Here is a 27,651-nt window from a genome sequence, read left to right as displayed (position 1 = left end):
GGCTGTGGCTTCACACAATGCGCTGAGAACCCTAGAGCTTTCAAATTCTTATTTGGAGCTTTGCCCCAGGATTCACCTCTTCCACTTTTTTTTTTAAATTTTTTTTAACGTTTATTTATTTTTGAGACAGAGAGAGACAGAGCATGAACGGGGGAGGGTCAGAGAGAGGGAGACACAGAATCCGAAACAGGCTCCAGGCTCTGAGCTGTCAGCACAGAGCCTGACGCGGGGCTCGAACTCACGGACCGTGAGATCATGACCCGAGCCGAAGTCGGACGCTCAACCGACTGAGCCACCCAGGCGCCCCATCACCTCTTCCACTTTTGAGAAGGATGCCCAGGACATGGGCCATTTGAGTAATGGAACTGCAGAGCTGTTCCATAGAGAACAATTGGGGCACGTACTGTAGGGAAACTGTGGAGGCTGCGGATTGATGCTTCCTCCTCTAAAAGATCCAATGAGAGCTCTGTTGTGACTCTGTTCCTTTTACCAGACACGGTTGTCCATAGCAAAGACCACATGAACCTTCTAGAGGTAGAGTTGCAGGTTAGAAAGTTTTAAACCATTTACTTTGTGGAATACTGTTGAAAATATATTTCCAAAATATATAAATGAATTTGGAAAAGAGGAAAAATTAAAAAGGACATTTTTTAATGTTTATTTATTTTTGACAGAGAGAAAGACAGAGCATGAGCAGGGGAGGGGCAGAGAGAGAGGGAGACACAAAATCAAAAGCAGGCTCCAGGTTCTGAGATGTCAGCACAGAGCCCGACGTGGGGCTCAAACTCACAGACGGTGAGATCATGACCTAAGCCGAAGTCGGATGCTCAACTGACTGAGCCACCCAGGCACCCCTGGAAAAGAGGAAAAATTAAAGAAGCAAGCAAAATTCTCTATTACATTCTGGTTACATATAATCCTCTATATTCTTATTAACTGTGTGTATAATATGACACTGACTTATCTTTTAATCTACATAATAATATTGAATCTCTTGACATAACTTCAGGGTCCAGATGGTGTTTCTCTCTTTACAGATGAGGAAGCTGAGCCTCACATCCCAAGCATGGCTGAGACCAAAACACCTGAGTTACCTATGCTGCTTTTGTGATTTCATCAAATGCCCACAAGGACTCTGTGAGGGAGGGTCTTCTGCTCAGTCCCTGGATGGGGGGCCTGAGGCTTGGGGAGCTTAGTGCCCTATCCTGCCATCTTTCCATTTCCTGGAACGCTCTCCAAAATCACCTGACATAAGCCCAAATTCCATAAGACTTTCCTAATGCCCTCTTATTGAAATACTCCATGGGTCTCCATGGTGTGCATTCTCCCTAATTAAGAGAGAAATGCCTAACTTTGGTTAAAGGTATATTACTGGTAATCTTTTGGCTAAAGAACATTGACCGAAAAATGGTCCTGAATTGGTTGGTCATCTCAGAGTGGCAATGCAGTTTCCTAAGCTTGGCACTCCTTATTTACACAGTATCTGGTCTCCATGCTAATCAAAGATCTTTACAGAACAGAGCCCATGGTGGATGCCTATATCCAGGAACAGGTAGATTGTGGTATGATATGGAGTGTGATGTGGGAAGACAGAAAGCAAATAGGAGACCCAGCCAGAAGTGTCCAGAGGCAGCTGCTCTGTTCATTTCCCTACGCCCTGGAACACTCTGCTTAGGGATAGCTCGGGCTGTGGAATTAGTGTGGGTTTAGGTCTGTGAAAAGGCATTTCCTGTGTATTGCTTCTTTCCTTCCCATTATGCATAAAGGTATCAAGTTCATGGACACCTCCAACAAGGTGCACTTCTTACAAGGGTTCCTGGTGGAGTGGGGGGTGGGCCCCCCTTCCTGTCCCCTTTCAGGGCCCAGGAACCTCTGTGGGGAAGGAGCCCCAGAAGAATCTGCAAGTGTCCAAAAGGAGCAGCCACGATGATGCCCTTTTCCATCCCTCATCTCCAGCCAGTTTGTGTGCCTTCACTCCAAATACCTCTAGATCCCGTGTTACTCTCTGCTCCCAATACTTTGTCCCAGAACTCATCTCTGACTGATCAGATACCCTTAACCCTGGGATCCCTGCCTGTTGTCTCTAACCCCAAAGTACTGCATGACTGCTGATCTTCCTAAATTTGGATTCTATTGATCTTATTTGACTGCTCATAAATCCTTAATGGCATCATGCCCTTAATGATCCCAGAATTCCCCTCTATTTATGGTTCCTTGTCATCTCACTGTCTTGTAACCCCTGTGCTGGAAAAACAGTGGTTAGATGTTAACCCTTCACCCTCTCAGTGGCCATATGCAAAAGCAGAAACCTCACACCTAGAGCAGACAAGGTTAGACACTGTCCCCACTCCTTTAAAATAAAATAAAGTGGGAACAAGTGATGCCTGGCTGTTCTTAGCATCCTAGCCTGCATCTGAAAAGGTGGTGAGGTAAAGGTAGGAGGACACACCTCTAACCAAGTATCTCCTAGGTCAGGCAAGGCTTTGGTCTCACCCGGACTTTCTGGAAGATCATGTATTATCAAAAAGAAGCAAATATATAATAATCGTACAATTGCTCCTAAACCAGGATGGTCTCAGCCCCCTGGAGTGTCCAGTCAGTTATTTCTGAGCCATGTCTGCTCACCTGGGAGCCCAGTCTTCACCAGTCAGGTTGGACTCCCCATCCCCTCCCTTCCAACCAGCCCCCATTAGTCCTGCCCACTGTGCCAGGCCCAGTTCATCTTTGGGGAATCTCTGACAATTCCAGTGAGCTCTTCCTCCTCTTTATACATTAAGGAGGTTATACAGAGGTTACCTCCACAAAGACTTGGACCATATGGAACCATTACCATGACCTCTGCAACCCCTGGGCACTGGAGGTGTGAGGAGTGACATATACTCAGTGAACACCTATGTGATAGTGTAGGACATGCAGGGGAAGGAATTTACCCTGGGATGGCTCAGGCACTGAGACCCAGGAAGAGCTGCCGACCTGCATTCCAGTGTCCCTCCCAGCTGATCCCCAGTCACCTCTTCCTGGGCGTCAAGATGTTCACAGACACCCAGGTCATGTGCAGTCCTGATGCGAACATAGAGAGTAACAACTGAGTATAGGAAAAACATAATTGTTTCATGGAGAGAATAAGGACTTTGCGCCGGCACATCTCCATTACACTGCATGTCACAGAGATGGCACTGAAATACCTATGTCAAGTGGATGGATATGTGCGGTTCCCTTCTTCTTACAGTCGCAAATATTTACTAAAACATGATAATGCTATTTAGGTTGAGAGAGAACATCCTTTTTAAAGATCAGAGTAGTTGGGATGGGAAGGAAGCAAACATTGGTATTGTGGGTGATGCACCAAATACCATGTTGAGGTCTTTACAAAGATTTCTTCTTGAACTCTTCACAACACTCCCTTGAGGTAAAGGTTAGAATTTCTTTTCAAACATCAATAAGGAGAGGCTGAAAGAAGTTAAGTAGATTCTCCAACCTCACTCAGCTGATAACAAATAAAACTATTATCATCTCCCCTGTTTGCCTAACTCCAGGGCCCATATTTGTAACCAGAAATGCAATTTCCCCCTTAGATGCATGATATAGGCAAATAGAAATGACAGGTGCCACTGGTGAATGTACAGCCGCTCTGGAGAGCAATATGGCAATACCTAGGAGGTATGTAGTAAAGCTGAGTGTGATCCTACATAATGATCCAACAATTGCACAACCTTCATACACAATGTGAAAAAGTAGTTGACATGTGAGCACCAGGAAACAAATAACAAGAATATTCTTTGCAACACTGTGATAATAAATCTTTAGGGGGGAAATGCCCATTAATAGGACACCAAAAAAATAGTATATTCATTGGAATCATATATAGATGTGAACATCAATAAAATATAACTACTGAAATCAGTACATAGAGCATCTCAAAAACATAAGGTGGTGTGACAATAGTAGGGAATACAAGGACACTTACATTATGAGATCCATTCTGATTCAAAGGGTGCAGTCATTGGTAATGAGAATATAAAGAAAAGTAGGAGAATCATAAAACCTAATTTTAATAGAGTGTTTACCTCTGAGGAAGGGAAAGTACAATCAGAGAAGATTAGACAGTGGTATTCCAATGTAATTAGAGTACAAATTTCCCTCTTAAAGTGCCGTAGCTGCATTCCATACGTTTTGGTATGCTGTGCTTCTATGATTCATATCAAAGTAGTCATGCAACATCTTCCAGAGTAGACCATACGTTAGGTCACAACAAAACCTCAAAAACTTTAAAAAGACCAAAAGCATACCAAGTATCTTCTCTGATCACAATGACATGAAACAAGAAATCAATAACATGATGAAAACTAGAAAGTTCATAAATAGGTGGAAATTAAACAATGCCCTCTTAAAATACCAATGGATAAAAAAATTGCAAGATAAATTAGAAAATACTTTGAAACAAATGAAAATTAAAATACAACATACCACGATAACTTATGAGATGAAGTGAAAACAGTGCCCAGAAGGAAATTTATAGCTATAAATGTTTACATTAAAAAAGAAAAAGATTTCAAATCAGTAACCTACATTTACACCTTAAGGAAACATAAAAAAAGAGAAAACTAAACCAAAACATGTTAGAGGAAAGAAATAGTAAATATTAGAACATAAATAAGTGAATAGAGAATAAAAAAAAACAATAGAATTGACAAAACCAAAAATTAGTTCTTTTAAAAAATCAATAAATTGACAAAGCTTTTGTTATAATGGCAAAAATAGAAGCTTTGAATAACTGAAATCAATAATGAAAGTGGGGGCATTACTACTGACCTTCCAAAAATAAAAAAGTATTATAAGACAATACCATGAACAATGATAAGCAAACAAGTTATATAATCTAAGTTAAATGGACAAAGTCCTAGAAAAACACAAATGACCATAAATGACTCAAAAAGAAAAGAAAATCTCAGCAGACCTATAAGAAGTAAATAAATTGAATCAGTAATCAAAAACTTACCAACAAAGAAAAGCCCAGGATCAGATAATTTCATGAATAATTATTACCAAACATTTAAGGAATCAACACCAATCCCTCTCAAACTTTTCCAAAAAATAGAATAAAAGGGAATACTTCCTAACTTTTTCTATAAAGTCAGTTTTCCTCTGACACCACAAGAAAAATATAGGCCAATATCCCTTATTAATAAAAATGCAGAAACCCTGAATGAAACAGTAACAAACTGAATCCAACAACATGGTAAATGGATTACACACCATTACCAAGTAAGATCTATCCCATGAGTGAAACATAGTTCAACACAAGAAAATCAATAAATGTACTATACCACATTAATAGAAAAAAGGAAAAAAAACCCACAATCATCTCAACTGAGTCAGAAAAAGCATTTGACAAATGGAACACCCATTTAAGATAAAAGCACTCAGAAAACTCAGAATAGAAGGGCACTTCCCCAACATGATAAAGGACATTTATTTTGAAAAAAAAAACAAACAAACAAACTCAAAGCTAACATTATACTCAATGGTGAGCAACAGAAAACTCTTGCCCTAAGATCAATAACATGACAAGGATCCCCTTTTTCACCACTACTATTCAACATAGTACTGAAAATTCTAGTCAGAGCAATTAGGCAAACAGAGAAATAAAAGACATCTAAATTGGAAAGGGAAACTTAAAACTATTTCTACTGACAGTTGACATGATCCTATATACAGAAAATCCCTAAGAATCCACAAAAATCTACTATAACTAACAAACTTATTCAACAAATTTGCAGGGTATAAGATCAACACACAAAAATCACTTGTATTTGTATACATGAGCAATGAACAATTTGAAGAGTAAATTAAGAAAATAATTTCATTTGTAGTAGATTTCAAAGGAATAAATAGAAACAAATTTAACCAAGGAGGTGAAATATATGTACCATGAAAACTACAAAATATTGTTGAGAAAATTAAAGAAGCCCTAAATAAATGGAAAGATATGTTCATGGTTAGAGAACATAATATTGTTAAGATAGTAATATTCTTCAAAGCAGTCTTCAGATTTGACACAATCCCAAAAGATATAAAAGCATAAGTCCATACAAAAACTTGAACACAAATGTAAATAGCTGCATTGTTTATAATAGAAGAAAAGTGGGAAAAAAAACAAATGGATAGCAAAATGTAGTATATTCATTCAAAAGGATATTATTTGGCAATTAAACATGAAGTACTATTGGGGTGCCTGGGTGACTCAGTCGGTTAAGCATTGGACTTCGGCTCAGGCAATGATCTTCTGGTTCGTGGGTTCAAGCCCCACATAGGGCTCTGTGCTGACAGCTCAGAGCCTGGAGCCTGTTTCAGATTCTGTATCTCCCTCTCTTTCTCTGCCCCTCTCCCACTCACGCTCTGTCTCTATCTCTCTCTCAAAAAAAAAATGGATAAATATCAAAAAAAAAACCTTTTTAAATGAAATACTATTATAATCTACAACATGGATGAATCTAAAATTAATATAGCTTAGTGAAATAAGCCAGACCCCTGTCCAAAAAAGAATATTTACTGTATGATTCCATTTCTATGACATTCTGGAAAATATTAAACTATGGACACAAAAATCCGATCATAGATTGTCAGAGAATTGGTGGAAGGGAAGAGGAGATTGAACTCTATCAGATGATAGGAATGTTTATATCTCCATTTCGGTTGATGGATGCCAACCAACTGTATGCATTTGTCAGTTATACACCTAAACACCTAAAAAGAGTCAGAGGGCCTATATGTAAAGTATACCTCAATAACTTAAGTTGAAAAAAGTAAACCACATTTAAGACCACTTCTGAGTTAAAGAGGCTGGTAGAACACTTAGAGAAGAACACTTGTAGAAACCACAGGAAACATTTAAAAACAATTAAGACAGCAATTTTTAACATTTGGTTATTTTCCTTCCCCTCTATGCAAAATTTCTGGTTTTAAAATAAAATAAGCAAATTATTTTATTTTATTTTTTTTTTATGTTTATTCATTTTTGAAAGACAGAGAGAAACAGAGCACAAGCAGGGGTGGGGCAGAGAGAGAGGGGGGACACAGAATCAGAAGCAGGCTCCAGGCTCTGAGCTGTCAGCACAGAGCCCAATGCGGGGCTCGAACTCACGAACTGCGAGATCATGACCTGAGCCGAAGTCCTGACGCTCAACCGACTGAGCCACCCAGGCGCCCCATGAGCAAATTATTTTTAAAATATAATGATAATAGCTAAAATAATAGTAAGTTAATGTGTAATTTCCAGAGGAGTAGAATTAAACCAGGGATTTTAGAGGAAGAAAAGCCTAAAAGAATCCATAAGATTCCAAGAAAGTAGAAAAGAAGAAAAGCATAGAAAAAAACAGGAGAATAGAAAGGACAAAATAAAAAGAAATCCAAATATACAAGAAATCATCCTAAATATAAATAAACAAACCCAGCCATTAAAAGACAGTACTTGGTTGATTTGCAAAGGACACCTAAAATATAATGGCACAGAAAGGAAAAAATAATTCCAGATATAAGGAGTTAACAAGATTTACTACTAAATAACAGCATCAAAATGTTGAAAGTAAAAGGACAGAAAAGATATGTCAGGCAAATACTGAACAAAGAAACCTGATGTAGCTATATTATTGCCAGAAAAAAACAGTCTGTAAGGCAAAAAGCATTATTAAGGATAATGAGGGTCAGTACAGAATGATGAAAGGTATAATTCTCCCAGACGGTATCACAGTTATATGCTTTTATGCTTCCTGATAACACAGCTACAAAACCTACAAAGCAAAAATTTATGAATTACAAAGAGAAATTGACAAATCTACCATTATAGTGAGAGTTCTTAACATTCCTCTCTCATTAATTGATATATCAAGCAGACAAAAATCAGTAAAAATATAGAAGACTTGAAAAATAAAATTAACATTTGATCTGATGCACCAACAATTAGAGAAATCAAATTCTTCTCAAGCATTTTGTAAATGAAACATTTATAAAAATTGACATTATACTAGTCCATAAAATAAGTCTCAAAAAATGTGTAAGCTGATTCTAAAGTACATTAGGAAGAACAAAAGTGCCAGGAATAGCCAAGATAATTCTGAAGCCAGAAAGATAGGAAACTTACCCTACCAGACACCATGACACATTAGAAATCTATACTAATTAAGATAGTGTGGAGGAGGCCGGGTGGCTCAGTAGGTTAAACATACGACTTCAGCTCAGGTCATGATCTTGCCTACTTCACCGTTGTGAGTTCAAGTCCTGCGTTGGGCTCTGTGCTGTCAGCTGGGAGCTTGGAGCCTGCTTTGGATTCTGTGTCTCCCTCTCTGCCTATCTTCTGCTTGTGCTCTGGTCTCTCCAAAAATAAATAAACATTATTTTAAAAAAACACGACATGTGATATAGGCACAGGGACAAATAGATTTGTCAGATAAAATAAAGAAAGCCCAGTTAAATTGGAATTTCAGATAAATAGTGAATGTGTATTTTATATGCTAATTATGGCAACCCTATAAATAAACCATTGGAGACTCAGAGAGAGCTTAGAAGCAGAACCATACACATATGGGACTTCACCCTATTACAGAGGTAGCAGATCAGGTCAGTGGGAAGAGATGTTATTCACTATATGGTATTGGGACAATTGTTTATTTATATGTAAACAAATATAATAAAATTGCTTCTGTATCTCACACTAATAAAAATTCAGTCCCAGGTGGATTAAAGATTAAATGTAAAAAAAAAAAGTCTTGAAACACATAGAGATAAATATAGGAATTAACTTTTTGACATTTGAGTAGGAAAACTTTCTAAAGCAAGACACAAGAAGAACAAACCATAAAGCAAATGACAGATAATTAAATTACAATGAAATATAAAACTCTTGTGTATCAAAACATGCATTTTATATTTTTTCAAAACATGTATTTTATTTTTTTAAGTTCATTTATATATTTTGAGAGAGAGAGAGAGAGCACAAGCAAAGAAGGGGCATGGAGAGAGAGAATCCCAAGCAGGCTCCACACTGCCAACATAGAGTCCAATGTGGTGCTTGGACCCACGAACCTGAGGCGAAATCAAGAGTCGGACGATTAACCAACTGAGCCACCCAGGTGCCCCTCAAAAAATGCATTTTAAAACACATGAAAAGGCAGACCTCATACTAGAAAAATATTTTTTCAACAAATATAATGAACAAAGGATTCGTATCTAGAATTCATGAAGAATATGTAATGTATTATATGAATCAGTAAGAAAAAGACACCACAGTCTATGAAAGGTTCTAAAAGATGCAAATATCTTGACTGTTTCGTTTTTGGTGGCCTCTGCTATTCATCCTGTAGGTCCGGTCAGGAATGGACTTCTAGAAGCCCCTTAGACTGAAGAGGGATGGAATGTGAAGCAGTGTGAAACTGCTTTTTCTGTATAGTTGCTATGAGTGATAGAAATGCCTTCATATGGGTCAGAGGCAACACGATGCCTCACTTTTCTCTTGTAAGCAAGAAATAGTTTTCCAGAGTCATTGTAAAAACAGAATCAGCCAAATGCTTTTGTCTGAAGGGCCTGAAGCAGGTACAAGCATTATATAACAAAGTCTTGGTAAGTAATGGATAATTTCAGATTTTACTTTATATGCTCATTTATTTTTTGAATTGTTAAAGGCACATATGGTGAACAATATTATTTTATAATCCACACAATATAAACATTAAAAATATCCTTATTTTGAATTTTGAAGCTCTCCCATTTGTCTTTCTCCTGGAATAGTCTGCTCCCTACTCCTTTCTGAGAGTATATTTCATGACATGTCTCACTTTAACACATTTTTAAGAGAAGAAAAAATGGTGTCCCATGTCTATGCACATTGGGAATTTTAAATTTTATTTACAAACAATAATAATTAATCTTATATGTCATTTATGTAGGGTGGTACTTAGTGGTCCAGAGTAATCAGGAGATACAGAAACAGGAAACAATAATCTGTAATTTTACTTTACACATGTGTATATTGATGACGTTGAACAGGATAATATTTTTATTATTAAAATAATGGTATTAAGAGGAAATGAAAGTGAAAATTTTATTAAAGTTTAAATTTTTGAATGGCCTTGCTTGCATCTTCCTTCAGCTTTCTTTTTTTCAACTAGAATTTTAAATCCCAACCAAATTTTAGATAATAAAACGTGAATGGGTTAAAGTGATCCTGATGACTGAATCCATCTTTTTAATACCTACAGCTGAGAAAAATATGGCACACAGATGTGCAGTAACTTGCCCAAGGTTATAGAACTACTATGCAGGAGGGAAAGGACTAGTACCTAGCTATCAGAAAGGAATACAAATATTTCTACTGTACCACACAATAAGACAACAAGAGGAGAAAACAATACCTGATTTATACCAGTCTTATTTACCACTAAGGTTTTGTATTATGCCAAGAACATAGTCCCTTGGTCCTTCTGCCTCAACCATAGGGTAAACCCCTGCAATATATAACTCTGTGAAGATTGTCCTGTAAGAAAAAAATTCCCTGCAAAATGGGTCAATGTGCATAAACCCCTTTTTAACTTATTGGGTGACTGTGAGGAAAGAAGATGTCTCACTCATTGTCTATGGGAATGGAAATCAGTAAGTAGTGAACGTTTTAAATCTGCATTTGGTAATGCCATATGCCTTGGATGAAAATTTTTGCTCTCAAGAATTTATCCTATGGAGAATCTTACACAATTTCTAAAAATATATGCACAATCACCATGATTGTATCATTGTTTCAAATAGGAAATTCTTGAAACAAGTTTTGCTGTAAGATAAATTCCACAGAGCAAAATGGCTGGATCAAGGCTTCTCAGGATATATAATAATATTTAATTACAAAGAAGAAAGTAAGAATTACTTGAAAAAATAATAATCACCATTAATTGTCCTGCCACTAGTCAGAAATAACTATCTCTTTATTTTCTACTACTAGTATGTATAATATTTATGGAAATAATTGCCAAGGGGGAGTGCCTACTATGACACTGCTTGACAGATAACATACATAATTTTTCTAGATTATTATCAGTACATTTAAAGATGATGTAACTGAGTTTCAGAGGGGTTGAAGGAACTTGCAGGAGTAAGTAGCAAAGCTACAATGAGATCCCAAGTGTATTACAGAATAAAATATAGCACATTAATCTATATTTGATATTCCATCAAATTACTTCAGTAACCCTGTGAAGAAAGAATTACTTTACTCCTTTTCAGAATGAGAAACTGAAGCTGAGAAGGGTTAAGTATCTTACCTTTGGGTCACTCTTTAATAATGCACAGAACTCTGATAAGAACACAGTGTGCGTGACCACAAAGCCTTTTCTCTTTTCAACTCATCATACTGCCTTGTGTTCTTTAACTATAAAAGGATTCACAAGCTTTGGTTCTGACTATAAAAGTAATTGGTGTTGGGGCACCTGGGTGGCTTAGTCGGTTGAGCCTCCCACTTCGGCTCAGGTCATAATGTTGTAGTTCATGAGTTTAAACCCCACGTCGGACTCACTGCTGTCAGTGCAGAGCCCGCTTCATATCCTATGTCCCCCTCTCTCTGCCCCTTCCCCACTTCTGCTCTCTCAAAAATAAAACATAAAAAAAGTAATTCATGTCCATTTAGGATATTACCAAAAGCACAGGCAAATATTTAAAGATATAAATAACCTCCAATCTCACTTTCATTGATAAATAGTGTTCATGGTTTGTTGCATCCACTTGCAGCCAGAAACATCCACATATATGCACATACATATCAGCTGTACATACATTTTACGTTACTGGAGTCACATCGGATCGATACATGGTATTGTGTACTAATTTTTGACCTTTACATTATATCATATGGTGTGAGGATAAGGTCCCCATTTCCTTTGTAGTAATTTACCAATGATCCAGCACCAATTCTTATTGACTATAAATTCTCAAGCAATTGGAAACGCCACATTTATCAAATACTCAATGTTTCTGTGAACTTGGTTCTACTGATTATTTTTCTATTCTGACTCATTAATATATATGTAAATTCTTTTTTTAATGTTTATTTATTTCTGAGAGAGAGAGAGAGAGAGAGAGAGAGAGAGAGGAGCGGGCAGAGAAAGAGGGAGACATAGAATCCGAAGCAGGCTCCAGGCTCTGAGCTGTCATCACAGAGTCCAATGCTCAAACCCATGAACAGCGAGATCATGACCTGAGCCAAAGTTGGATGATTAATCAACTGAGCCACTCAAACACCCTTATATATATGTCAATTCTTGCACCAGGATTGAACTGTTTTAATATTGTATCTTTGTCGAAATTTGCCTTCCAAGTTAATACTTTACATTCCTTCCCAGCCACAAGCCCTTTATCCTTCTTCTGATTGGCTTGAGAAAGCTAATAATAAAGGAACATAAAGGTAACACTTACTGAGCACTTAGTGCCAGACATTTCACTAAATGCTTTACATGTGTTTTTTCATTTAATTTTCATTACAACTTAATATGTAGGTTGTTGCTGTTATAACAGCCATTTGAAAGATGTTTTTTAATGGGGCTCAGAGAAGTTAAGTAATTTGCCAAAGGTGATTCAACCACAAAATGGTAACACCCACGAGCCAAACCCCTGACCATAGTCATATTGTGTGTGACTCCATATTACAGGTGAGGCCAGCACTGGGGAAATGACTCATCCAAGGTCCTGAAGTTCATTATTATACTTGGTTTGCCTGTACTATATCCTCTTTCCAAGGCTTAGGGAAAACTGTTTCTTTGGAAGCAGCACTATCAACAATAGCCAAAGTATGGAAAGAGCCGAAATGTCCATCGATGGATGAATGGATAAAGAAAATGTGGTATATGTATACAATGGAGTATTACTCGGCAATCAAAAAGAATGAAATCTTGCCATTTGCAACTACATGGATGGAACTGAAGGGTATTATGCTAAACGAAATTAGTCAGAGAAAGACAAAAATCATATGACTTCACTGATATGAGGACTTTAAGAGACAAAATAGATGAACATAAGGGAAGGGAAACAAAAATAATATAAAACAGGGAGGGGGACAAAACAGAAGAGACTCATAAACATGGAGAACAAACAGGGTTACTGGAGGGGTTGTGAAAGGGGGGGTGGGCTAAATGGGTAAGGGACATTAAGGAATCTACTCCTGAAATCATTGTTGCACTATATGCTAACTAATTTGGATGTAAATTAAAAAAATAAAATTAAAAAAATAAATACAATTAACCATATTGTTTTTAATAATAAAATCAATAAGATTTTAAAACACTAGCATTACAAGAAAATAAAACAAAATATAAAATGGGAAGGAAAATCATTCCCATATACTACAGACATTGAGTTAATATTCATGATACAACTGAAGGTGACCATATGGCTTGATATGTTCCCAACTTATGTCTGTTGTTTAACAGTGCAACTTTCATTCTCAAAAGTGTCTCATTCAAACAATAAATTATATGGTCATCCTCAATACAAATAACTAACTTTTTGGTCTAACTTTTTGATCAGTTATAGATGAATAAGGAGTAACTTGTAATTTTCATAAAAAGCAATATAAGGACACAACAAATCAATGAAAAGATAACCCAAACGCAATAATGAAAGAAATACAAACAAAAATCTTAATATTTCATAAGAAAAAAGAAAAGGTACAGATTAGAATGTTGACCCTTTTCTTTTTGCTGAATAATATATATGTGTACCTGTATATTTATATTGTGCATATATATATATATATATATATAGTGCATGTATTTGCACAAAAGTACTTATGTATGCTAGTACCATTATATTGGGATAAAAATATTTCTGGAATATATTAACACTCTATTAAGAATGTTTATCTTAGGAAGGCAAACAACAGTTTCATCTCTATACATTTCTCTATGATTTGATGTCCTTAATGTACGTATATACCAATTTTGTCATCCAGAAAAGTAATTGATATACAATTTTCAAAGCACAAGAAACATATGATTTAGCTCGTACAAATAATGTTATAGAACTATTCACTTAGAACGGCATTCACCTTTAAGCATAAAAAGCAGATTATACACTATGTACAATGTGATCCCATTTATTGTTGGTAATACACCTATGTGTATAAGTACATAGTGCAAAGCAAATGTGTGTAAAAGATATGACCCAAAATACAAAATATACACATACGTATACACCACACACACACACACACACAGATAAATACACTAGGTTACACACTCCCTCAGAGACACTCACACTGGCGGCTGTCTCTTCCGTGAGACAGGGATAGAACTTCCTGTCAAGAGCTCAGAGAACTAAACAGTATCTGACGCTGCAGGAAGGCCTACCTGTGCCATCCAAGCCTCCAGCAAGCCCTGTTTGGTGGGTCAGACCAGAGGCCCCTCCTTCCCCAAATCCTTGCAGAGCCTCCTCTCAGAGATGTTGAAAGATGTAATTCTGACCCTGACCAGCAGGTGGCAATTACCTTTGTGGCAACTGAAAAGCATTGATTTCTGTTAAGAAGAAACAATACTAATTGTTGTACTTTTTAATAACAGATTATGAAACAGTATGTACACTATAGTACAAAACATTTGAAAATTTTTTATGGATATAAAAAAATTGAAATAGTGTATTCTTTTATTTCCTGACAACTCCCAAATCTGCACCTCTCGTTAATTTGTTCAATCAGGAAATATACATTCAGAGAAACATCCTTTTATCTTAGCTGTGATACATTTCTATACAAAATTTCTTCACAGATACAGGAGTGCCTTTGTGGATTATCCGGCTAAATTTCATATTTAGCTCCTTCCTCTGCTTGTTGTCTATCTACTTGCCCCATCTTGCCAAACTGGGTTTTTGATCCATGGTTTTGTGGAACTTTGTGGTCACCTTTATTAGAAGGGTTTCCATTGAATATAGCTAAGACCTACAAAACCTTACTTAAGAGTCAGTTCAATGCAACTAGATCGGACAAAATATTTATTGAGATCTAATCATGGTCTAGAGCATAGTCAATTCTCATTAAAGAGAAGGTTTCTATGTAGCTCTTTCTGACACAACACAGTGGCAGATTTCTGGGAGAGATTTGGGCTTACCTCACCCCTGGAACGGTGACCTATGCAATTTAGAATTCCTGTTGTTCTTTATGCCCAATGTCCTCTCCTAAAAGAGAACTGTTTTTTCTATTTCAAGTCAGAGTTCCCAAAGGAAATTCTAGAGGGGAGTGGAGAAAGGTGAAACCAAATAACATTATACATGCACTTCTTATGTACCATGTGCTTTCCTGTCTTCTTATTTTACTTTCTAAATGTTAATATCAGAGAATACCTTAAAAGGCAAGACACTCAGAAGGGGAAAAAATTTCTTTGGCTTGGCTTCTGGAGAGTCCAATTAAGTTGGGAGATCTTTCTGGGTCCTAACAGACCTAACCCAGTATCTCTGTGAAAACTTTGGGTAAATTCCTTCAAACTCTTTTGGCCTCATTTATTTGAATTCCACTGCTTTTCAGTCATCCAGGATTGTGAAGGTTAAAAATGAGATGTATCTTATACTCAAATTTCCCAAATGTAGGGAACCAATATATTGTAGGTTAGAGCTAATTGCTGCCAAAGGCACAGGCCTTAGACTCATTACCATGAGTGCCATTCCAGCTTTAGGAGAAGAATGTGAAAATACTTTAAATCTCCATTAATTAAAGTTTTTGATTATCATTTTACTGCAAAATAGAACCCAGTTAAGCATTCAGAGTTCACTCAAGTCCCCATCAAACTGAAGTATGTCCTTTGCTTTAAGAGATATCATCTAGCTCCCCTCTATCTTATCCATGGTGTCCTCTTCTAAACTAGAGGCCCCCTTTCTGTATTCAAGTGATAACACAGTAATGAGATACACCACTGTCACTTCTCACCAGCACCAGAATTTAAACTGCAGACCAGGTTTGTTCTTCACAATAGACCTCCATTCCTATAAAGCCATACACCTCTGCAATGAGATTATCATTGATCAAGACTTTGGCAACTGACTGCACAAGCAGTTTATAATCCTCAAAAAAAATCAGAGTTACTATTTTATAGTCACAGCCAACACACTCAGGTTTTGCTTGATTTATTTCTTTTTTTTTAATTTGTTAATGTTTATTTATTTGTTTTAATTTTTTTAATGTTTATTTATTTTTGAGACAGAGAAAGACAGAGCATGAATGGGGGAGGGTCAGAGAGAAAGGGAGACACAGAATCTGAAACAAGCTCTGGACTCTGAGCTGTCAGCACAGAGCCCGACGTGGGGCTCCAACTCATGGACCGCAAGATCATGACCTGAGCCGAAGTTGGACGCTTAACCAACTGAGCCACCCAGACGCCCCTAATGTTTATTTATTTTTGAGAGAGAGAGGGAGACAGACACAGTGCAAGCAGGGGAAGGGAAGAGAGAGGGAAACACAGAATCTGAAGCAGGCTCCAGGCTCTGAGCTATCAGCACAGAGCCCGACGTGGGGCTCGAACCCACAAACCGCAAGATCATGACCTGGGCTGATGTCGGACACTCAACTGACTGAGCCACCCAGGCGCCCCTGCTTGATTTATTTCTTAACTTTTTATCTAGTATAACCCCAACTCAAAGCCAAAAAATGATTTCTGTATCCTGAACACTTCCAAATAAATATACCTTGTATTACTCTATATCCATATGATATTCTGTTATATAAAACAGAAGATTTATAGTTTCATTTTGTAATATTTTTCTTACTTTTAAATGTTCGTTTTAGAAAGAGTTTCACTCCCAAAGTATTTAAGGGCATCTTTGCACACTGCTGCCATATAAAAAGAAAAAGAAGGCAGGGAAACAAAGGTAAGTAATAGGCACAATGAAATAATAAATTATAGGACATAAAATAGTTCTTGACAATGACATCTAACTCATTTACTTTTACAAGTGATAAAATAGAGCACAGAGAAGTTCAATGACTTGCCCAAAATAAGACAGTTAGTGAATGAAAGAGAAAGGACTAGGACCTATGTATCAGAAAATGCATATGCATTTTAATTTTGTTACACATTAACATAGTAATAAAATAACCCCTGGTTTATAAATGTGAGATTTACAGCTGAGGCTCTGTGGTATACTCGAAGAAATGTGGAGCTGGCAGTCAAAAGGACACTTATTGTCATCTCTGTTTACCCACTTAGTAAATGTGTGGCCCAAAACAAAGTACTTCATTTTTTACTGCCATAGTCTCCTGATCTGTGGAACGGAGATAAGAATTACTCACATCAGAGTTATGAGTAATGAATAAATTAGGTAAAACATATAATGGAGAAATCACAGTGCCACGCACACTGCAGATGCTCAGAGTTCTCTGGATTCCCTAATAGGCAAAAACAAAGCATCCACCTGAAATCCTGCCATGGACTATGGTGCAGCCTGCCTAAAACAAGCCCTCCCTCTCATAGAGATACTCCATATTCTCCAGGTGTGGGATGGGCATTTATACCATCCTGAGAGAATGTGTCCCCTTAAATGGTGTGCCCTAGGTGCCTCACTTCCCTCATTTCCCTCACCTTTGTCCTGGCCCTGGTTGAGAGGAATACTTATAGCAATAAAGGCTAAAATTAACTGAGCACTCAACTATGTGCTAGTCACTATGCTAAGACGGTTCCATGTGTTACCTATTTAATTCTTCCCTACCACCATGTAGAATAGGTAGTACTATTATGCCCTGTGTAGAGAAAAACAGAGGCTTAGAGAATTAAGTTCTTGTGCAAGATCAATCAGTTATTGGCAAAGTTATGGTAGTGGACTGTGTGTATTCAAAATCCAGGTTATTAACAATTTACATATAGGATTATTTTGTTATGAAAATGAAATTGAAAGAAGATAAGTGACATGAACATAATAACTGCAACACAATCACCTGAACCTCAATGCAAATATCTCTCAAACAGACCAGCTATTATGCTTTGTTCTCATGTAGCATCTTGTCTTTCCAGGACTCAATGAAAAACTTCTCTAAAAGTAATGTGGAAAGTGAAACAACACAAAAGGGTTTGATTATTTTCTTAGTGTGTCATCTGTATCACACATATATGGTAACTAATGCAACAATCCTTTGTATTGACAATTGTAGGGCTAAAATGTGCACATTATGCTAAGACAACTAAGAGTCACATGAATTAGCTGGTTCCTGAGGGTTCAGGCAGAAGTATTGGTGTTGCAATTTGGGAAGGTGAAATAAGGGGAGTGAACGTAACATTTATATAATTTATACTCTATGGGGTAAACATTATATTTCATCTTTTTTATTCTTAATAACCACCATTCAAGGTAGCCAGAATTATTGCCATTAAACAGATGAAGACTATAACATTCATAGGTTAAGTAACTTGTCCCAAGTTTCCAGGTTACTTAGGCCCAAGATCTTTCCTAATTAACCAGAAGCCTCCTAGGCCTTGAATCTAATTATTTAGGGGACTTGAATTTACCTAGAGATGATCAGGACAGTGAAGAATACCCACCAGTGCATTTTCTCTCTTTTTTTTTAATTTTTATTTATTTTATTTAATTTTTTTTAACGTTTATTTATTTTTGAGACAGAGAGAGACAGAGCATGAACGGGGGAGGGTCAGAGAGAGGGAGACACAGAATCTGAAACAGACTCCAGGCTCTGAGCTGTCAGCACAGAGCCTGACGTGGGGCTCAAACTCACGGACCGCGAGATCATGACCTGAGCCGAAGTCGGCCACTTAACCGACTGAGCCACCCAGGCGCCCCCCACCAGTGCATTTTCAAACACCTGCTGTACTGCCTTATAAATCAAAACTTTTATAAATAATAATGGAGATTTATAAATACTTAAGAGGCAGAAATCTCACAGAGGAATACTACTGACAATAAAATATGAAAAAATTCAACTCTAATTAATTATAGAAATGAAAATAAGACAATATTTCAGAATATTATGGATATAATTTCAGAAAATTGTGAATATATTCTGCAAAAGAATATTAAACTATATGTGTATCTATATAATCTGTTGATATATTTAAGTTAATAAGTAATTAGCAAGGAAAAACACCTGGAAGAACACATAGCCTAAAAGCAATAGTGGCTTTGTGGAGTGAGATAAGAGACATAGAGGTTAAATTTTGCCTTCAAATAATGTATTTCCATAATTGTTTCATTTTATTTCAATAACCACATATTAATCTCATAATGTGAAAAATAATTGTACTGATACTTCCAACACACACACAAAAAAACAACTGGTTTTAAACTGAATCACGAAATGATCATGAAAAAAACCTGTATTGATATTGAAAAGTGCTCACAATATACTTTACAACTGGAAAAATATAATTATACACTATACAGTAACTATACTTTACAATTGGAAAAAATTTAATTATATACTGTACAGTAAGAGCCTATTATTTCAAGGGACACCTGGGTGGCTTAGTCAGTTAAGCATCTGATTCTTGACTTGGGCTGAGGTCATGATCTCACAGTTCATCTGTTCAAGCCCTACTTCGGGCTCTGTGCTGATAGCATGCAGAGTCTGCTTGGGATTCTCTCTTCCTCTCTCTCTGCCCCTCCCCCCTCAAGCTAAGTAAATAAACTTTTAAAAAGATCCTATTATTTCAAAATAAAACAATATACGTGTAAAGTATGTTAAAATACATAGCCCCAAATATTTACACACAATACATGCACACATACACACACACACACACACACACACACACACACACACATACACATCGCCTTCTTTATTTTGTTTTAATTCCAGTTAGTTAACATACAGTATTATGTTAGTTTCACGTGTACAATATAGTGATTCAACAATTCCATACATCTCCCAGTGCTCATCACAAGTGTACTGCTTAATCCCCATCACCTACTTCACCCATCTCCTTCCCAACTTCCTCTCTGGTAACCATCAGTTTGTTCTCCATAATTAAAAGTCTGTTTCTTGATTTGCCTCTCTCTTTTTTTCTTTGCTCATTTGTTTTGTTTCTTAAATGCTACATATGAGTAAAATCATATGGTATTTGTCTTTCTCTGACTTACTTATTTGCTTATGATTATACTCTCTAGCTCCATCCATTTTGTTGCAAATGGCAAGATTTCATTCTTTTTTATGGCTGAATAATATTCCAATAGATAGATGATAGATAGATGATAGATAGATAGATAGATAGATACTTGGGCTGCTTCCATAATTTGGCTATTGTAAATAATACTTCAATAAGCATCGGTGTGCATGTATCCCTTTGAATTAATATTTTTGAATTTTGGGGGTAAATACACAGGAATGTGATAACTGGATCACAGGGTACTTCTATTTTTAACATTTTGAGGAAACTCCATACTATTTTCCCAGTGGGAGCACCAGTTTGCATTCCAACCAATAGTGCAAGAGGGTTCCTTTTTCTCCTCATCCTCGCCAACACCTGTTGTTTCTTCTGTTGTTTATTTTAGTCATTCTGACAGGTGTGAGGTGATATCTCACTGTAGTTTTGATTTGCATTTCTCTGATGATAAGTGATGTTAAGTATCTTTTCATGTGTCTATTGGCCATCTGGATTTCTTTTTTGGAAAAAAAAATGTCTCTTTGTGTCTTCCACTCATTTTTTAATTGGATTATTTGTTTTTTGGGTGTTGAATTGTAAAAGTTCTTCATATCTTTTAAACACTAGCCTGTTATTGAATATGTCACTTGCAATATCTTTTCCCATTCAATAGGTTGCCTTTTAGTTTTGTTGATTTCTTCCTTTGCTGCACAAAAACTTTTAATTTTGATGTAGTTCCAACCATTTATTTTTGCTTTTATTTCCCTTGCCTCAAGACACATATCTAGAAAAATGATGCTATAGCTGATGTCAGAGACATTACTGCCTGTGCTCTCTTCTAAGATTTTTATGGTTTTAGGTCTCACATTTAAGTCTTTAATCCATTTGGAGTTTATTTTTATGTATGGTGTAAGAAAGTAGTCCAGTTTCATTCTTTTGCATGTAGCTGACTAGTTTTACCAACACAATTTGTTTAAGAGAGTATTTTTTTCCCAAATCATTTCTTTCTTGCTTCATCAAAGATTACTTGACCATATAATTGTGAGTATATTGCTGGGTTTTATATTCTGTTTCATTGATCTATGTGTTTGTGTTTGTGCCAGTACTATATTGTTTGATGACTACAGCCTTGTAATATAACTTGAAGTCTGGAATTGTGATACCTCTAGCTTCGTTTTTCTTTTTCAAAATTGCTTTGGCTATTCGGAGTCTTTTGTGGTTCCATATAAATTTTAGAATTTTTTTGTTCCAACTCTGCAAAAAAAAATGTTGTTTTTTTGATAGGGATTGCATTAAATCTGTAGATTACTTAAGTAGTATAGACATTTTAACAATATTCGTTCTTTCAATCTATGACCATGGAATGTCTTTTCATTTCTTTGTGTCATCTTCAATTTCTTTATAGTTTTCAGAGTACAGGTCTTTCTCTTCTTTGGTTAAGTTCATTTCTGGGTATCTTATTATTTTTAGTACAATTGTAAATGAGATTGTTTTAATTTCTCTTTCTGCTGCTTCGTTATTAGTGTATAGAAATGCAGTGGATTTCTGTATATTGATTTTGTATCTTGCGACTTTACTGAATTCATTTATCAGCTCCAGCAGTTTTTTTTTTGGTCTAGTCTTTCAGGTTTTTTATATACAGTATCATGTCATCTGCAAATAGCGAAAATTTTACTTCTCCCATACCAATTTGAATGCTTTTTATTTGTTTGTGTTGTTTGAATGCTATGGCTAAGACTTCCAGTACTATGTTGAATAGAAGTAGTGAGAGTGGAGATCCTTGTCTCGTTCCTGACTTTACAGAGAAAGATTTCAGTTTTTCCCCATTGATGATAATGTTGTGGTTTTTCATATATAACCTCTATTATGGTGAGGTATGTTCCCTCCAGACCTACTTTGTTAAGAGTTTTTGTCATGAATGGATATTGTACTTTGTTAAATGCATTTTCTGCATCTATTGAAATGATCATATTGTTTTTACCCTTACTCTAATGGTGTAATGTATCATGTTGATTGACTTGTGAATATTGAGCCACCTTTGCATCCAAGGAAAAAATCCCACTTGATTGTGAATGATTTTTTTCATGTATTGTTGGATTTGGTTTGCTGATATTTTGTTATGGATTTTTTTATCTATGTTCATCATAGATATTGGCCTGTGGTTCTCTTTTTTAGCGGTATCTTTATCTGGTTTGGTATTAGGGTGATACTGGCCTCATAGAATGAATTTGGAAGTTTTCCTTCCTCTTCTATTTTTTGGAATAGTTTGAGAAGATTAGGTATTAACTCTTCTTCAAATGTTTGGTACAATTCACCTGTGAAGCCATCTGGTCTTGGACTTTTGTTTGTTGGGATTTTTTTTGGATTACTGATTCACTCTCTTTGCTGGTAATTGCTCTGTTCAAATTTTTTATTTCTTCCTGCTTCAGTGTTGGTAGGTTATATGTTTTTAGGAATTTGTCCATTTCTTCTAGGTTGTCTAATTTGTTGGCATATAGTTTTTCATAATATTCTCTTACAATTTGGTTGTATTTCTGTGATGTTGGTTGTTATTTCTCCTCTTTCACCTTTTTGTTTGTTCATTTGTTTGTTTTGATGAGTTTTGCTAGAGACGTTATCAATTTTGCTGATCTTCTCAAAGAACCAGCTCCTGGTTTCTTAGATCTGTTCTATTGCTTTTTTAATTTCTACATAATTTATTTCCACCTTTATCTTTATTATTTTCTTCTTCTGGTTTTGACTTTTGTTTGTTCTTTTTTTTTCTGGCTCCTTTAGGTGTGAGATTAGCTTGTTATTTGAGTTTTTTTTCTCGCTTCTTGAGGTAGGCCTGTATTGCTCTAAAGTTCCCTCTTAAAACCACTTTTGCTACACCCCAAAGGTTTTGTACCACTGTGCTTTCATTTTTCTTTGTTTTCAAATACTTTTTGATTTCTTTAATTTCTTATTTGACCCATTCATTGTTTAGTAACATGTTATTTAACCTCCATGTATTTGTGGCCTTTCCATATTTTTTCTTGTGGCTGATCTCTAATTTCTCAGCATTGTGGTCAGAAAAGATGCATGGCATGGCTTCTATCTTTTTTAATTTGTTGAGGCCTTTTTTGCAGCCTAATATGTGATCTATTCTGGAGAATGTTCCACACACACATCTCCTTCTAAGATGGGCTGGGCTTGCCTATTCCCCCTCTCTCAAGTTATAGGCAGTTCCTGAGTTCCTCAGAAATATCTTGCTCTAGGATACTTCCAGAAAGCTCACTCTGGTTGATGGAACACAGCTTCCTCATTCCCCAAATTCTTGCTCTATGATATTCAAATTGATATCCACATTAATGACAATGGGTATTTTTCTAAATTTTATTGAAAATAAAAAAAATATTTTTTTATTTTATTTTGAGAGACACAAAGCAAGGGAGGGGCAGAGAGAGAGGGAGAGGGAGAATACCAAGCAGGCTCTGCACTCACGAACCATGAGATCATGACCTAAGCCGAAATCAAGAGTGAGTCGCTTAACCAACTGAGCCACCCAGGCACCCCAATGAATTTCTAGTAATAACAAAAATGAACAATATTTTAAAAATCAGATTAGGGGTGCCTGGGTGGCCCAGTTGGTTGAGCGTCTGACTTCAACTTAGGTCATGATCTCACAGTTCATGGGTTCATGCCCTGCATCAATCTCTGTGCTGACAGCTCAGAGCCTGGAGCCTGCTAAAGATTCTGGGTCTCTGTCTCTCTCTGCTCCTCCTCCACTTGCACTCTGCCTCTCTCTGTCTCTCGAAAAAATGAATAAACTTAAAAAAAATTAAATAAGATTAGAAAGCAGATATATAGCATGATCCCAATCTATGTCAAAAGATAAATATGGATGCAAAATGCCTGAAGAGATAAACACACAGTTTCATTTTCTATTTTCTCCAAAATCTTCCATTCATTCATTCATTCATCCATTTATCATGCAGTGTTTGAGTGTCTTGTGTGCCGCCCAGTGCCACCCTAAATCTTTGCTTCCTGACCTCATCTTTCCTGAGCTCCAGAAGTATAGTAGTCTACACTTCACTAGATCTGCTCAGTGTTAGTGTTCATCTGTACACACATGGCCAGGCTCAGACATCATACATAGCCCACTAGCATAAACCAGAGTCCAAGAATCCTGGAAGACCAATCCCTCCTTCTAAAGGGAAGGGGGAAGTAGTCGAGTAGAATTATCCTGATGTTTTGATCATTTCAGCCACTGTCTCACTTGTGCGTTCACTTATTTTTAAATTTGAGTATAGCTGACACACAACGTTGCATTACTTTCAGGTGTACAACATAGTGATTCAGCAACTTTATACATTATGCTATGTTCACCACAACTGGGGCTGCCTTCTGAGATTTGTGTCTTCCTGACTGAGCTCATTGCCAAGATGGTGTAAAAAGAGTTAAAGATTTGACAAATCTTGGGAAATCTCATTCGTGGTTTCTCTCATGGGCATGAACTGCAGAGTTCAGGCACTTTCTACAACTGTGCTGTTAAATTTCATGCACTTTTCCGGACATGCCCAAATGCTGGGAGTGGATTTCCACACAGGATTTCCCTAGGGATGAATCAGGTCATAGAGTATTTCCTGACTGTTATATCTGGATAGGGTCTCATATTAGCCCTGCCCTCTCTTTACTCAGCTAATGCCTTGTTATTCCTCAGGTCCTAGATTAAACATCACTTCCTGTGGGAAATTTCCCCAACACACACTAGCCCAGTCAGGTAATTGTGCTATCTGCTCTGCTCTCACAGCACACTGACTTCCCCTATCATAGTAACTACAATACTTGATCATACTGCTAGCTTCACTGTCTTACCCTTTAGACTGCAAGCTCAAGGAGGTTGAGGATGAGGTCTGAGGGTTTTTGTTTGTTTGTTTACAATTGTAATATGTTATACCTCTAAAGTCTTCATGTCTGTATTTTTATTTATGTTCAAAAGTGACATGGATTGTTAGTGCTGACTTTTACTATATACCAAAGAATATCCTCACCCTTTTATAATTTTGTTATAATTTACTTTGATTTAGGTCTTACCAAATGAGTTTCCACATACTATTGAAATTGCAGAAGCTTGTATACTTATATTAATGAGAAAGTTCATTCTTTAATTTATGTTTTATCTCATAACACCTATCCATAAAAGAAAAATTAATACAGAATATCAAAAGAACATATCTTTCATAATCCTACCACACAACTAACGCATTTTTCTTATAAAAAATAATGGTGAGATAAATGACATTGTCAGTTCCTTTGCTAAAGAAGGCATTTCACATTTGTGTTTAGAACAGCTTATTTATGGGGGCGCCTGGGTGGCTCAGTCGGTAAGCGTCTGACTTCCAGCCAGGTCATGATCCCACAGTTCGTGAGTTTGAGCCCCACATCAGGCTCTGTGCTGACATCCCAGAGCCTGGATCTTGCTTCAGATTCTCTGTCTCCCTCTCTCTCTGCCCCTTCCCTGCTCACACTCTGTCTCTCTCTGTTTCTCAACAATAAATAAATGTTGAATTTTTTTTAATCTTTAGAATAGCTCATTTATGCGTTTGTCTTTGTGCCCCTAAAACTCATACAGGTACTTTTTAGGTTTTTATGAATATATCTTGATGACTACTTTGATGTGTGTACACATGAGTATTTCTGTGTGTTTGTGTATTTCTAAAACACCTATGTTTCCATATACGCTTTCATTTATAGGCATCCTTTCTTTTATTTTTATCTTTCAATAAATTTATGTCTGTAGTGAAGACTAAAATTAAGTATTTAGGCTGACGAATTTTATTGTTTCCATGCTCTTGTGCACATTCTTAACCATTTCCTTAGGGCACATTTCAAGACATAGAATTGCTGCCTCACATGTGTATACACATCCTTAATTTAATTCCCTACCTGCCACCCAGAAAAGTTGTACCAATTTAAAGTCCATAAACTGGAATTAAGTGAAAAAAAAGCCTCAGGGAAGTGAGGAGCATGGCTGCACTGATATCCTGTTAGAAAGTGCAGGCCTTAGATTGCACTGAGCAGCATCTTTAAGGTCACAATAATTAAATACATCTCAGAGTGGTCAGTAGAAAATGGCGATATTAAACACAAGCACATCATGAAACAGTATGGGGGTAAATAATGGCAAGTGTAGTCACCTTGAATTATAGTTGTGATTTGATGTAGAATATATAAAAATGTTTTTAAAATGCTTGTATAATAGTTATTATGAGAGAAATTGTACCCCCAAGGCCAGAACCGTATTTGGCCAAAGTTAATCCAGGTTCTCACTGAACTAATGTGTGGGTCAAATGTTCTCCTACTTTATCTCATCAGCAGAAGGAGACTGTTCTGTTCACTGATCACAAGGATCTTCTGAAAGAAGGATACAGCTCTGTTTTATTATCTGAGCACTCATTACCAAAGATACTGTGATAAAGAGAAAGATGCTTAGACTTTGCAAGATGTTGCAGATGCCTGATCTTAATGCTTAGCACCTCTTTTGAAACCTAAAATTTGGTACTTTCCCATTTTTGATGTCTAAGAGATAGAAAGGTTCAAACAAATGACTTGAGCAGAAATTGTTGATTTTGATGCTGGATTGGCCTGGGTTGGTCCCCAAGAGAAACTTCTGAAAAGTAAAAGGTTTATTTAAGGGTCATATGACTGAGGCAGAAAACAAGCAATTCCAGACATTCTGCTTTAGACCCTGTAAACAGTCATTACTTTTCCTACTTGCACTTAGGCTTTTCTTTCTTTTTCAACAGATATACTTTGGCACAACAGAGAACAGTACTACTCAGCCAAATGCTGTAGAAAGAGGCCTGAATAGAGGCCTGAAAAATCAGGTTTGTTCCATTATATTACATGAGAATTTGCAAGAGGTAGACAAAGGCATTACATAATACTGTTTAGCTTTGAGGGCTAGACTTTCACATTTTACTTCAGACACTCCTAGAATAATTGACATTTTTTACAATTACCATCAACATTTTTTAAGTTTACTTATTTTGAGAGAGAGAGAACCAGTGGGGGAAGGACAAAGAGAGAGGGAAAGAGAGGATCCCAAGAGGGGCTTGATCTCATGAACTGTGAGATCATGACTTGAGCTGAAATCAAGAGTGGGACACTTAACCAACTGAGCTATCCAGGCGCCCCTGCCATCAACATTTTTTTCATACTTTACCATATATTACTCTTTGTGATTTGGAATTAAAAATCAAGTTTTTAAATGGTCAAGATATAAAATAAGAGGGAAATAAAGGGAAAAAAGGATTCCCATGATAATCAGTTTTACATCAGTGCTCACTTTTTTTCAAGTAAAATTTCAGTTCCCAACAAAATGCCATTTTCTACTCTTTCATGTTTTATGTTTTTCCATAGATACACTCCGTGTTAAGCTATCTTCATTCATGTCATTCTGATTAAGTGAATTATGAACTGGCTATTCTTATTACATAGAGATCTTATAGCAGAGAGTCCTCTGAAAGAGAGTCAAATTGCTAATGTTTAAACTACTATTCAAAGTTATTGTCTATTATTCTAATATTGA

The 27,651-nt window shown here is 36.5% G+C and overlaps 1 pseudogene; it reads left to right on the top strand.

Moving 5' to 3' along the window:
- The first annotated feature begins 3,598 nt into the window (after nucleotides 1-3,598).
- Nucleotides 3,599-27,651, top strand: part of LOC102966382 — a 36,334-nt pseudogene continuing 12,281 nt past the window's right edge.

This window comes from Panthera tigris, chromosome X (genome assembly GCF_018350195.1).
Source record: "Panthera tigris isolate Pti1 chromosome X, P.tigris_Pti1_mat1.1, whole genome shotgun sequence".
In the NCBI taxonomy this organism is placed as follows: Eukaryota; Metazoa; Chordata; class Mammalia; order Carnivora; family Felidae; genus Panthera; species Panthera tigris.
This window is presented reverse-complemented; position numbering and strand designations above follow the sequence as displayed.